General features: G+C 39.4%; 1 protein-coding gene across 6 annotated transcripts in view; it reads left to right on the forward strand.

Moving 5' to 3' along the window:
• LRRC4C (leucine rich repeat containing 4C) overlaps positions 1-15,055 on the forward strand; it is a 624,097-nt gene that overhangs the window by 580,084 nt on the left and 28,958 nt on the right. The gene's annotated exons all lie outside the window — the stretch shown is intronic.

A 15,055-nucleotide genomic window follows, 5' to 3' on the forward strand; every position in this document is an offset into this window, starting at 1 on the left:
AGAGAGTAAACAGTGACATGTAAATGTGAGAAATAAAAACTATTTCAGTAAATATGAAAGTCTATGGATCTGCTGTCTGGGTTCTTCTCATATTGCTGCTTTGGTTGTGAACAATGACCTTAGATGATGCCTCTTTGTTAATGGAAAGTTCCAACCAGTATTCCCTCTCCCAGTTCCCATGGGAAAGCTATTTTGCTCCTAAATATAACAAGCAGTAGATGTTAGCGTATGTGCACAAGTGTTTGGCATTAAGGAGAAGCTCTTCTGTAATTAAGATCTTAGATAATTACATGATTACTTTATTTTGCAGCTTCAACAACACTCCCCTCAAAATATTTTAAATCAAACCTTAGTTTGTAGAAATTAATTACAGTACTTGGTTAAAGCTTTCTGTGAAATCACAGAATTAGGACAGCCTGCCATCATATTAGGCTATTTGTCTCTTTGCTCAGATCCAAAAGGTAAAAAGTCTGTTGCCTTTTAGAGCAATACAAAGTTTTCCTTCCCGTATCAGAGAAACTTGTGTGTATGTCATTAGCAGTTAACCACCCAGGCTACTTTGCTTGCTTAAGAAGACCTGCTTTCCTTTCTGTCTTTTTCTCTATCTTCACTGGTAACTTCCTTATAGGCTGAGCAGTCAGTCCTCAGCTTTCTTTTTGTGTTCCTCAACTTCTTAATGAGCATCTGAAATGCTTATGTTGGTAGATGTCTCACTTTGATCTGCGTATAGACTGATTGCTACAAGGACTCTTTCCTCTAGCATTTCAAATATTTTAGATATGAGTTATCCATGTAAATCTTAATAAATATTTATTTCCTCCACGGATAACTCTGGCAACAGTACAGCTTGTACTTTTTAGCTTTATTATAAAGGGGTGATCTTGTAGTTGTCAATGTTGATTTAGATTGGTGGAAAACCTCAAATCTGTGGGCCAAAATCAGAATCTCTCTTCATTTCAATGGTAGTTTTATATTGACATTTCAATTAACAAATGTCTTTCTCTGACTTCAGTCCATCTATCAACCCATTTTTTTTTTTTTTGTTTAACTCCAGCCCTATTTTATTGGTTTTCTGGATTCCAGGAAAGAGATCCTAAATGATGTCAAGTGTTGTCTTTGAAGAACCAAAGAATTTGATCATTCTCATACTGAGATGGTTGTTCATGGTTGTCCTGACTATTCAAAATGTATTATTTCTGTTTAGTTTCCATTCAAGAATGTGCTTCATGAATTGTTAGTGTCCAGAGAGAAAGAGAGATGATACTTATCCTTAATGCATCACCTTGGAATCTGGAGCAGAGACTTGAGCTTGATAAGAGAACATTGGACAGGTGTCCACTAGGAAGGCAGGCTTGGGGGAATCTGTCTCTAGCATTGAGACACCTGTCTTGGTGTTTCTAGTTCTACCCCCCCCCCCGCCTTTATATTTCCAGCCACTTGCTCACGAAAACAGCATGACTTTTATGTATAAGGATCTGAAAGCTTTGTCTGGTTACCCCTTGTTTCCTGCCAACTCTTAAGCCAACCACCAACTGCTGCTTTCTGTTTGTTTTAAGTTGTGGAATGATTATGCTCCCAGAAACCATGGCTAATAAAGAGCTCTGCTTTAAGCAGCACTGTGATTGGCCTGGTGAGTCACTGCACTACCCAGTTATTAAAGGTACAGGAGCCTTACCCTCTTTTCCATCTGGCCACCTTGCCAAGAACTGCTGTTGCAATAGCTGAAAATACCGAGTGGGAAATGTGTGATTAAAGCAGGCTTCATTTATCGTGAATTTCAGAACATTTCCAAGATAAAGGCTAACATTTTGAATTTGTGCACTTGGGAGACTGGGGAGATTCAGTTTGAAAGGAAATGCCCTATAAGCTTGAAAAAGGGACCTGAATGACCTCCCTTATGATGATGTGGAGGAGGGGGTTGTTTTGGAAAGTCTCACCAGTAGATTATTAGTTTAAACTCTTTGGCTTCAGATTGACTAAAAGTAGGAATTGGGCAGTATGATTTGACGTGTATTAACCCAAAAAGTTGAAAGCAGAGATAAAGACAGTACCAGTCATGGGAGTGGCATTGACCCTAGGAAACTTACTGAATTTTATTATGAAGTATAATTTTAAGGCAGGAACACTGAGCTATTAATATAGATTCATTATAAATGGTTGCTGATTGCAAGCCCGGTAGTATGGGACGTTGGTTCTTCAGATAAAACATTTCTGAACCAATTTATGGAAACTGTGAAACCTTGATAAGAACGTACAAGTTTAAGATAGTGTAATGGGTTATAAAAACACTGTCCACCCTGAGGCAGCTCATGGAAACTGATAGCAAATTGTGTGTTCTGATGCTTATGGTTATTCACAAAATGGCGATTTTCATGGCCATTTTTCAGCTTTACTAATTTTGGTTGAGAAGTGTATGCTAATGAAGATTTCCTAACCAGGCAAAGCCGGCTATAATAAATTGTACATAGTGCAATGCCCTTCTGCTTCAGACCTTCTGTGGTCTTTTGTAGTGGGGGGAGAAAGAAGGGGATCCAAGAAGACAGAAGTTATACATTCGTGGGAAAATTGCTATTTGAGGATCTTTTGCATGAACATTTGTATTATATTAATAACAATATAATAACATACACTGCTAAAAATGTACTGTATACTCAGAAGTCAATTCTATTGAATTCAGTTGAGCCTACTCTCTGGTAATCAAGGTTAGGATTGTAGCCTATATATCATGTAGAAACTTTAAGATCAAACTTTTTCTGTTTCAGCCATCAATTTGTTATCTTTCCCCTTTCCCCCTTTTCTTTTAATTAAGCAGCATACATAAATACATTGATTCTTAAGACAACAGCAGGTTTTCCCTTTGGAATAAGATATGCATGCCATAGTATAATCTGATCAGTCAATTCAGAACACTGACTAGTTGTAAATATTACACTATGGTTTTACTGTCATATAGATTGCATCAATTAATAGTCTCGAAGGAGGCTGGGAAGTCCCCATTGTTAAATAAGAAAGAAGCATGTAGATTTCAAATCAGTTTGGCTCCTGTTTATATCAGCCAGGTACTTGCGTAAATACTTGGAGATTAATAGGGTGAGCTGAATGAGATGTCAGTGTGAAAGCCAAATCATATTCCATGAATGTGAAAAGCCACACAGAACTGAGTCTGAACATCAAATGCACATTGGTATTATACTTTGTGCAAGGGTAATGCACTGCAGTTAAAATCTGTAGCTGTACTTTTAGGCAAGCTTCACTTAACTGAAGACATCGAGTCCAGGAAATTTGGGGAGCACCAGAAAAGAGAAGAAACCTGTTGGGATTGTAAATTATTCTTAGTAAATATGATATTCTAGTTAAGACATCTTGCTGTCTCTTTCCAGCAGAGAGTACAAAATGTTAAACATTGTATTCCCCTTCCCATTGGTTAAGAGCTCATCGTTGACTCTATTTTCCTATTTCTTTTTACTACAGGCAGCTTTGCAGCTGATTCCACATGTTTAATAGTGTCTGGGTTAGATTTCATTCTGTATTTCCAGGTTCCTTGCTGTATTCGTTTGGCAGTCATCTGGGTATTTCCTGTAGCGCTACTCTGATGCTTTCCCTAAAGGTCAGCCCTTCTTCTTTTAAGCAAGAAGCTGTTGTGAAAACAGTGGTAATCTGTAGGCCAACTGACTCTGCCCTTTAAGTAGTTCCTGAGCATCAAGATCCATGCCAAGGTGATGGAATTTTTAATGTTGCCCAGGCATCTTCCCACTTATCTCCCATTCCCTCAATGCATACACCATTCTATGGTATAGATATAAAAGAGATGAACCTGCATTTTATGATCCACAGCAGTTACAGTAACTAAAGCTTTGGACTAATTGGCTCATTTTCTTGAAACATCCATTTGTCAATCACTCACAGCAAACATTAGACACGTCTGTTGGAGATTTGGATTCTACCTTGGGACTTGAATGGAATTCTCTTTCTTTCCTTATGCAGCACTACTAATTAGAAATATGCTCTTTTGGTTCAGTGTGCCGAGATTAGCTTAATTTCAGTGAAGACATAATGCTAGGTCCTCGGTTTAAAAATAGGTACTGCAGATGTTTCTGCAGAGGAGAAAGCTTTGAAAATATCTCCTTGGTTGTGTAAGGTTCTGTGCATATGTACTTAGTAGCGGAGCATAATTATATTTTAAATTAATGGGTTACATATGACTACCCTGGAACAATGCTGGACTGTGGTGACTCAGTAGGTAAGTGATTCCTCTCCTCTCCCGAGGCCCTAATTCCAATCTCTGCTGCATTGTATGTATGGCTTTGCATATGTATGTATGTAAAATATGTGAATATATTAACTCACTAAATCAGTCGCGCAAGATCAAATTGATTGTGCTGTTGTCTTCAGCAGGAAGATAGCCTGTTTCAAAGGGCTTGGTGCTGCATTCCTCTAGAAAGGAGTGGGCTGCATAGAAATCACTCTTTCATGGAATTACTTCTTCATGAAACCTTTATTTCATCTAATTCTGGCTAATGGAATACATTCAGTAAAAGCAGTGTTGTTTTTTATCAATCTGGGCAAGACTGGTCATCTCTGACCATTGGCCATGTTGGCTGGGGCTGATGGGATGTGTATCCTACAACATCTGCTATAGAGTATCACAGAGTAGCTTTGAGGAATAGTTTGTCTTCACTGTTTTTGGTCCAAAATTTTCATATTTTAAGTTTCAAATGTCATATTTATATTCTAAGTATTGGTCTATATATTTTGAAAGAGTTAAATATTCCTTCCTGTTTCCGGCGGTGGAAAATGGCTGATCCCACACAATCGTGCTTCAGCCGTTCCGATAATTCAGGGCTGATATGGGGGTAATTAGCCCTGGCAGCCTCCCCAGGGCAGGGGAGGACTGTCTCAACGACCCGCGGTCTGCCCCAGATTGCCGATGTGGCAGACGGCAGGGGCACTGGGTCACGGAGCTAGGGACAGCTGACACTCCTGCAACGCCACCCCATAGCCAGACGCATCTGTTTGGGAAAATATAAAGATTTGGAAAACAAACAGACACGCTCTGAATTGAAGAAGCTGGAAAAAAAACCTGCAGTGTGTACAGTCTCTGATGCAAAAGATCAAACTTCAAAGAGATCCTCATCATGACGTTTGGAATGTGGAGGGGCTTGGTATGTAAAAAAAAACATTCTTTTATCCTTAACATCATCAATCCGTAATGCATGCCAAGTCTCATTAAGAACTTAAATTGCTCTTCAAAAAGTGAGTTCAGATGGACTTTCATATATAATTGGGATCTACTCGCAGCCACTTCTCTTCTAAGACCGGAAATGTCTGTTAAAGACGAAAACAAAGGACAAAGGACAAAATGGCGTCTCCCACCACGTCATTATTGAATATCTGAAATACTTCCCTGATTAAGAGAAACAGGAGCTAACAGATGGTTGGTTATAAAGACTGGAAACAATATTACATATACAACTGTTTGCAAAAAGATGTTTTTTTGATTACGAGCGAGAGAGGGCTAAATGGATGTCTGGCATCCCCCCTCTAGGACCCGGAGGGGGGGACTGGGAAGATTCCAAAGGCCAAATACTAACTGTCTGATATATGGCTACATTGCAAACATTCTTTTTAAGATAAATCAACAAGGAGGGTACAGAAGGAAATTTCTCTCTGTTTCTTTGATAACACCTGGACGGGAAAGATTAACGATCTGGGAGCTGCCAAAATAACAACTCAAAGAGCTGGACAGAACTTTGAAATTGGATGCAATTAAATGACACGGAGCAATGGATCCAAACTACAAGAAAGAAGATTCCACCTAAACATTAGGAAGAACTACCTGACAGTAAGAGCTGTTCGACAGTGGAATTTGCTGCCAAGGAGTGTGGTGGAGTCTCCTTCTTTGGAGGTCTTTAAGCAGAGGCTTGACAACCATATGTCAGGAGTGCTCTGATGGTGTTTCCTGCTTGGCAGGGGGTTGGACTCGATGGCCCTTGTGGTCTCTTCCAACTCTATGATTCTATGATTCTATGATTCTATGAAGTGGTGCGATGAAAAAACAGCTCAAGGAGTACAATATACGGACAAATCTGCACTCCATAGGAAAAAAAAAAGTATCGGTTTTCTGACATGAGTGAGGATCATAGAACCAGAGTCAAAATGTGGAAGGGAAAAATCGGACATGGAATTATGAATAACATTGAGGATGATGAGAGGCAGAACTATGATGTTGAATGCACTTCGAAATTCAGACCGTGGGAAGTCAAAACAAAATTATTACAATTTGGAAGACAATTGGACCTTTTTTATTTTAGTTTTTTATTTTTATTGGATTTGATTTGATATGTTAATTGGATGTTTTTATTGGAAAATTAATAAACGCTTTAAAAAAAAAAGAAAGAGTTAAATATTGGCAGTTTTGTGGGGTATTTTATAAGCCATTTCAAATAATTGCTTGGGTTTTGAATGGGAATCTTAAAATGCATATAATACCCACTTTATTTGTAGGCTATGTATGGACAAGGAACAGAGAGAGAATGGGGGGGGGGGGGTGACAGAGAGGTCTAAAGGTAGAATCTGTCCATAGAGCAGTACCCTCCAAATATGGCTGGACTTCAACTCCCATCATCCCTGACCATTGGCCATGCTGACTGGTAATGATGAGTATTGTAGCCCAACAACATCTGGAAAAATAACAACAACAATAATAAATAATAATTTATTTCTACCCACCCATCTGGCTCGATTTCCCCAGCCACTCTGGGCAGCTTTCAACAAAACATTAAAAACAGAATAAAACTGCAAACATTAAAAACTTCCCTAGACAGGGCTGCCTTCAAATGTCAGATACTTGTTTATTTCCTTGACATCTGATGGGAGGGCGCTCCGTAGGGCGGGTGCCACTACTGAGAAGGCCCTCTGCCTAGAAGGCACAGTGTTCTAGATGATGATAACAGGTTCTAAATTTAACCCCATCATGTTCATATTATAATACAGTGGTACCTCGGGTTACAGACGCTTCAGGTTACAGACTCCACTAACCCAGAAATAGTACCTCGGGTTAAGAACTTTGCTTCAGGATGAGAACAGAAATCGCACGGCGGCCGCGCAGCGGCAGCAGGAAGCCCCATTAGCTAAAGTGGTACCTCAGGTTAAGAACAATTTCAGGTTAAGAATGGACTTCCAGAACGAATTAAGTACTTAACCTGAGGTACCACTCTACTGGCATTGAGGGATTTATTTTAAAGCAGAGATTGTAGTCATATCTCTGAGGTTATAGTTCTGAGCAATCTGTGTGATGAAGGAGCTGTGTTGGGTTCACATATATATGACTAATCTTAATTTCAAGGTGTGAAATTGCACACAATAGATGGATTTTCAGGCTTTAAAACTGAAGCTTAAAAGCCGCATAATGGAGGAATTCTCAGGCAAAAAAGCAATGTAATCTTCTTTTTAAAGAGTCAGGCATTTGTCCTAGGAGAGAGAGGAAAAAAAAACCCAAGGAAGAGGAGGAGGAGGAGATTGTTGACGTTGTTTTACTCAGCCCCTTTGATACAATAGCATTATAGTTTGAATAAACTTTTAAGATTATGTGAAAATATTAACCAACTCCTTTCTTGAACAAACAGGGTGTAGCGACAAAACATTAGTGTATGAGAAACAGTTCTTCACTTCATAGGTAACAAGAAGTAGAACAACGGAAACCATAAAACATTTGGGGTGTGAGGCCTGCTTCCAGCACGTCCACTTGTCTACACCTCTGTGAGCTGTATGGTTGGCAGCCCTGAGAAAGGGCCCTGCACACATACCAACAAACATGTTAGCCCAGGATTCCCCCTACAGTGGAGGCGCTTTGCACAACACATTAGTGCCCATGTACACCTCCTTTTCATCATTGCCAAATGTGCAGCCAGTAGGGTCAAGTGTGAAGGAATGAAGCTGATCCTTCACATTTCCTTTTAACACAGGCATTGCCAGTTTTTTGGGGGGCCCATGAGCATATTTGCAAATAAGGGACTGGGCACTGTGTGTATGCATACACATACACATCCAAACACACAGCAGAATGTCTTTTACTGACTACAGCAGAGCACTTCATGCAACCTTAATTTCCACAGCAGGAGGGGACCCTGTGGCTGCCAGAGAAGGCCAATATGCGTGCACGGGCGCTCATGGGCACCACATTGGTGATCCCTGTTTTAAGACATGGGAGGTTGTGTGAACTTCCATTGAGCATCTGTGTTCATCCTATCTTTAATCTTTTGCCCATCATATATATGCTAGACCTCTGATAGCCCTACAAACTGTTTTTTGTTTTTTTTTGCTTTCCTTGGATCTTTAATTATTTACCTCTTCAAAGCTGCCTGGCAGTATATAAGCTTCTCCCAGTCCTTCATTATACTCTTTCACCTTTTGTATCCGTGTAAAACCATGCAGTGTTGAATAAAAGTGACATCTTAGGTTCTCTGGAGAGTTTGTCCTAAACACTTGGCATTTGTTTAACACTTGCATCATTTCAGTAGCATGTTGCAAACCATCTTCTAGAGGTCAGTAATATGGGAACAATTAACTATTAAAATCCATAGATTAACAAGGATAGCCATAACATTTTAAAATCCTGTACAACATGGTATAAAAGAATGGCATGCACACTATGGTATTTTCCATTCTATAACCCAGTACTATGAAAACCATCATTTATAGTTCAGACTGGGAAAAATGAATACAGTAAATGGACAAAAGTACAAAGATTCACAAAATGCTTAGGGGTATGCGTACCCCTGTGTACCCCCCCCCCAAAAGCACTGCTTATAGTACTGAGGACTGTGTCTGTCTGTCTGTTAAGAAGAAAACATTATCAATCTTTCAGGCAGGGATTTAGAACTCTCCAGTTGTTACCTGCTATGCTGTTAAATTGCAGATAATTCTGGTGGGTCAAACAGGTAATTAACAGTGAATCAAAGATTGTACTTCATTCACGATTATTAAAGAGCATTTTGTTCAGTGTTCTCAGATGGTTTATGGAAGCTTTTCCAACAGTGTTTCCACACCATGTGAGTCAACTGAGTGGGCTTTGGCTGTAAGATTAACTCTTGAGTGGCCTTTTGGAGCTAGAATACCTTCTGATCAGTCTGTGCAGTGATCCTAAACAGAGTTAGGGTTGAATCTATGATACCAAAACCATAAATGACATGCTAAGTGTTTCTGACTTGTGCATTTTTTTTTAAAAAACTACAAAGTAGTGGAGAAATTATTGTTATTATGTATTTATTTATACCTTGTCTTTTTCCCTGACAGGGCCCTAAGTTGGCTTCCCCACCAGCCATCATGAATTTCCCATCAATTAACTGAAACACTCTCTACCCATAAAGTGCCACTTTCAGTTCATTCAGCTTTCATCTTCAACATAAGGACATGTGTGGGGTGAGAGTGGGGACAGGGGGGCTGCTCCTGTGTCCCATCCTGTGCACCTTCTCTGTAAATCCCAATGTGCCCTGTGGGAGGACTAATTGCAGTGGAAGATGTGGTCGATATTGGGAGAACTTGATTGCTGACATATTTGTTGCATTTTCATTTTTCATACATCCATTTTGGGAAAATTGATCCTTTGTAAAAATTGCTGTGTTAAAATAAAATTGGGTCATCAGGCCAGGCCAAGGAAGTGAAAGAAACTGGTAGATCACACTATTCTAGATTCTGCTTTGATCCAGCCAAATGGTGACAAAAGTGCTTATATGATGATCATGCCTAAAATTGTATAAAGCACTGTAGAATAATAATAACAGGATTTTAAGGGGGCAGGAAAACTTGGATAGAACTTCATATATGTGCAGCATCTTGAGGGATTGGACTCTGTGCTCTTATATCAGGGTGCAGTACACCGGTGTTTCATATACAGTGGTTTCTCCTCTGTCAAAATCTTCGCGGAAGACTCAAGTATCACTTTGTTTGCTTTTATTATGCTCATTTGCCCTCCCTCCCTCCCTTTTTGTTTTTCTTTTTTGAAATTGTTCAACATATATTGGCATAATTATGATGCATAATTATACATAAACTGCCAGCCCTTCAGAAGTCATTTTTAAATTTAAATGTAATAAATAAAATATTGTAGGTTGGGGGTATTGTATTTGTTTATGCAATTTTGTGTTTTTATATTGTAAACTGCCCTGTGATCCTTCAATGAAGGGCAGTATAGAAATTTAATAAACTAACTAACTAACTGACTAACTAGAGAGCTTTTTCAGAGATGAGAATGACGCACAGTGCACAAATAATATGAGGAAAATATGAGATATCTCTGTCAGGAGTTCAGCCTACACTCGAGTAGGACCTTGCCAGAGACACATGCCCAACTGGCATGTTCCCTCCCTCCTGGTTGATAGTTCAGGAACTTCAAAAGGTTTCTTCTGTCCGAATATCACAGCGACTAATGCCAACCAACACCGGCACACTCAGGGATCCGCAGAGTTTGCACATCATGCGTGACAGACCTCAGCAAGTTTTGGCTAATCTACTTTATTTACATATAAACACACACTGAGCACTGCAACATGGCTCCATCTCTCTCTAGCATCAGACAGCAAAGAGAAAAAAGAACAAAGGACAATAGTCCCACTTCACAGAACACAGTAACACAAACATCCTGTCTCCATCACTTCCCACTCTGTGGAGTCAAAACATACACCATCATGTGATAGACAAAAATCCCATGATTGCAATCATGGAGCAGGAATTCTAACACTCTCATGCTATCCATGGGTGGCTAAATATGTGGATGTCATTAATAGATGCTGTAGAGTGGTAGAAGACACAAATTTCTGTGAATAATAAGAAGGAAAACTTAAACTGTTAAATTTCTCATACTGTTACATTACTTCAGTCAAATTAACTATCTTTCATTTACTTTATTTCCTAATTAATTTACTAAAATTAATGTCTCAATGTAATTTAAATTTTCAAGGGTATAACTTCCACCTAAATCACAGGCAATTCATTACTTCAAAAATCAACTTTACAATATTTCCTATATCAAGGGAATAATACGTTAACCAATGAATACCTTCTCACATTCGATAGATCTTATTTAAAGCTGATTTTAAAAGGCCTATTTTAACCTGAGTTATACATGGATCAATTAATTTCACTGACTGATATGTTTAAACGTAAGACTTTGGTTTATATTCATTTTTTAACTACAGTTATTTGATCCTGCAAAATCACATATTCTTTCTCAATTAACATATTCCCCATGCACATGATATGAATGACATTTTATTTATGAGGTTCAATAAAATTGAGGAATACTTTTTTTATATTACAGAAAGCAAAACATTTAGGCCCACTTTAGCCCTGGTTGAGGCTAATCTGACTTCCTTAGGGCCCGGGACCTCTAAAGTGTTGCTATTTATGGACCTTAAGGTCCTCCACGGGGCATACCAGGAGAGGCGGTACCGTAGGTACGAGGGTCCTAGTGTTTCTAGGTATCGTTACTGTGAGCAGTAAGCTACAATGACCAGAATTCTTTGACAGCGAAATGAGTTTCAAAAGTGCTTTAAAGGTATAGTGTGCATGCCAACTGCCCCCCCCCCCCCGAATGTAGCTCAGTGGATCAATGTTTCTGGCTGTTAACCAGAAAGTTGGTGGTTCAAGCCCACCTGGGACAGCTGTGTGCAGAATTCCTGTACTGCAGGAAGTTGGACTACATGACCCTTAGGGTATCTTCCAACTATACAATTCTATGCTTCTACGCTCCAGCTTCTGGCACTTGCAAAACCCACTGGCTCAGCCAATTTTCTGTCCTCGGTAGAGTATGAAAGCAATTAGGTATGGGGTGAGTAATAAAATGACAAATTTAACAACAACAACAACTTTTAAAAAGCTTAACCTTTTCCAGTTTTGGAAACCTGTTCTTAAAAAGGAAAAAGTTAAGAACACTTTGAATGTTGATACCAAGGAGCAAAATCAAAATGACAGAAGAAATTGTATCCACCTCAAGCTAGACTAGATTACTTTTCTCACCTGCTCAATACTTTCTCAGAGCTGAGCTTCCAGTTCCATTTGCAGCCTCCTTTCCTGGCTTCTTCCTTGTGCAGTGCTTCTACTGTGCTTCCTTACTTTGTCATTGAAATCCTGCTCGATATTGATCCAGAGCAGAACTCCAATGTATAGTTAGCAGAGTAAAAATTTAAACACATTGCAGGATTCCCACAAAATAGACGAGAGGCAATTGTATTTCATCCAGCAGGGCTTTACTGCTACTGAAGGCAAATGAGCATAATGGTCACAAATCTAATACATTCAGGATTGGCACTGTCCTTAAGAAATCCAGTTGCAGCAGACTTAACTTAAACTTACGATAACTTATAATAAGTCTAAAACTTTAACAATAGGCATACTATATACAGAACACCACACAAGAAGGAAAGAGAGACAGAAAGGGAAAGGGAAACCCAGGCTCCTTCTTGCCTATTATTATAGTCAGCATGACCTTGACAGAAAAGATAAGAGAACCAGTTTAAACCAGCTGTACTCAGCTTCTCTGAAGGAGCAACCCAAACATCATGAACCTTATGCTTGTTTCTTTCACACAGAGAAGCTTCTCTTGAATTAAGTAGAATGGGAAAGATACCGTACATTGGATCAATACTTTATGTACTAAGAAATGCAAACTGACATACTTCCACAATGTTTCAATTTGTTTCCCCACCACCATCGTTTCAGCATTCACACAAATACTCCCTTTTTCTCTATCTTCCACTGTGATCATACTATGTTTCAACTGTCTCCTTATACACATTATTTCTACTCTCCCCCTGAACCTCATGGTCAGTTAGAAGGGGAGTACACTTGTGGATAAGTTTCCATCCTTTCAACCTGCTCAATTTCTCTCCCTTAAATCTTGAGGATACATGTTTCCTTAACTACCAAGTTGCTGGGCTGCATATTTTTTTCTTCTGTTAACTTAGAACAGACACATTTTTTTTAACGAAAAGGAAAGAAGGGAAAAGAAAAAAAATGTTCTTGTAATAAAGGAGAGAAAAATGAAATGGTGGAGCAGTTTCATTCCTTCACACCTACAATCAGTCATATACCTAAGATATAGTTTAGTAAAATGCTTCCTTAACTTTTCCAGACAGATTTTGCAGTCTGTCGCTATGTAAAATGGAGGAAAATCTGTTCACTTATTCTTCCCTTTATATGAATAAAAAAGGAATCAAAACATCAAGGTTTGCAGTTTCCAGATTTTAATACAGTACTGATAGCTTTATGCATATTGTTATAACTCATTTGATGTGTAAAGGGATCCCTGACCATTAGGTCCAGTCGTGGCCGACTCTGGGGTTGCAGCGCTCATCTCGCTTTATTGGCGAGGGAGCCAGCATACAGCTTCTGGGTCATGTGGCCAGCATGAGTAAGCCGCTTCTGGCGAACCAGAGCAGCGCACGGAAATGCCGTTTACCTTCCCACAGGAGTGGTACCTATTTATCTACTTGCACTTTGATGTGTTTTTGAACTGCTAGGTTGGCAGGAGCAGGGACTGAGCAACGGGAGCTCACCCCATCGCGGGTATTCGAACCGCCGACCTTCTGATTTGGCAAGTCCTAGGCTCTGTGGTTTAACCCACAGTACCACCCGTGTCCCGCATTCGATGTGTAGTCAGACCCTATTAAGATTAAGCTTTGAGCATAATGGGTAACTCTGTCACCTCTGCTTTTCTACTTTTGTTGTTGTTGTTTAGTCGTTTAGTCTATGTATTGCTAATTCATGTTTGAGTTAAATCTATGAAGTTGAACTATACTAAAGTTTTCTGCCCATTGCATAGCAGGGTGAAGGAAGGATGTTAGTATTTTTTTGTTATTAATATCTTGAAAGACTTAATCATTACTTTTTTCAGAAGTACCACTATCATATACCTGAACAAAGAGTACATAATTGCCTTGTTTAGAGTAGGGAAATTGGAGGAGGTAAATATTTGTTGTTGTTGTTTAGTCATTTAGTTGTGTCCGACTCTTCGTGACCCCATGGACCAGAGCACCCCAGGCACTCCTGTCTTCCATTGCCTCCCACAGTTTGGTGAAACTCATGTTAGTAGCTTTGAGAACACTGTCTAACCATCTCGTCCTCTGTCGTCCCCTTCTCCTTGTGCCATCAATCTTTCCCAACATCAGGGTCTTTTCCAGGAGTCTTCTCTTCTCGTGAGGTGGCCAAAGTATTGGAGCCTCAGCTTCACGATCTGTCCTTCCAGTGAGCACTCAGGGCTGATTTCCTTCAGAATGGATAGGTTTCATCTTCTTGCAGTCCATGGGACTCTCAAGAGTCTCCTCCAGCACCATAAATCAAAAGCATCAATTCTTCAGCGATCAGCCTTCTTTATGGTCCAGCTCTCACTTCCATACATCACTACTGGGAAAACTATAGCTTTAACTATACGGACCTTTGTTGGCAAGGTGATGTCTCTGCTTTTTAAGGTGCTGTCTAGGTTTGTCATTGCTTTTCTCCCAAGAAGCAGGTGTCTTTTAATTTCGTGGCTGCTGTCACCATCTGCAGTGATCATGGAGCCCAAGAAAGTAAAATCTCTTCATAAATGTCACTTTATAAATGCAAAGTTATACAAATTTCCCTGAAAAGGCTTTACCTGGCTATATATCATAGAATCAGTGAATTGTAGAGTTGGAAGGGACCCTGAAGATCATCTAGTCCAACCCCCTGCAATGCAGGAATATGGAGCTGTCCTATATGGGGATCATTGATATCATTTTTAGACAATATCATGGGTTCTTTTCATTTTTCATTTGCAATCATTTATCCAAGCCTTGAGAAAGAATTAAGAATGGAGGACATTTCTTTCTTTTGCATTAATGTAATTAGTCATAAATAACAGAGAGAGGGGGAGAAGCAATTTGATGTAGGGATATCTTAGGCATTTTTGATGTTGCATTGGCTAATAAAGAGAGACACTTCTGACAAACCTATAATGTGTCACATTTATAAGTTGTACATCAAGCATGGATTTAGGGAAATATTGGTGGTGGGTTAAAAAAAAAATCAAAGCATGATT

The sequence above is a fragment of the Podarcis pityusensis genome, assembly GCF_964106645.2.
Source record: "Podarcis pityusensis genome assembly, chromosome: 1".
NCBI lineage: Eukaryota > Metazoa > Chordata > Lepidosauria > Squamata > Lacertidae > Podarcis > Podarcis pityusensis.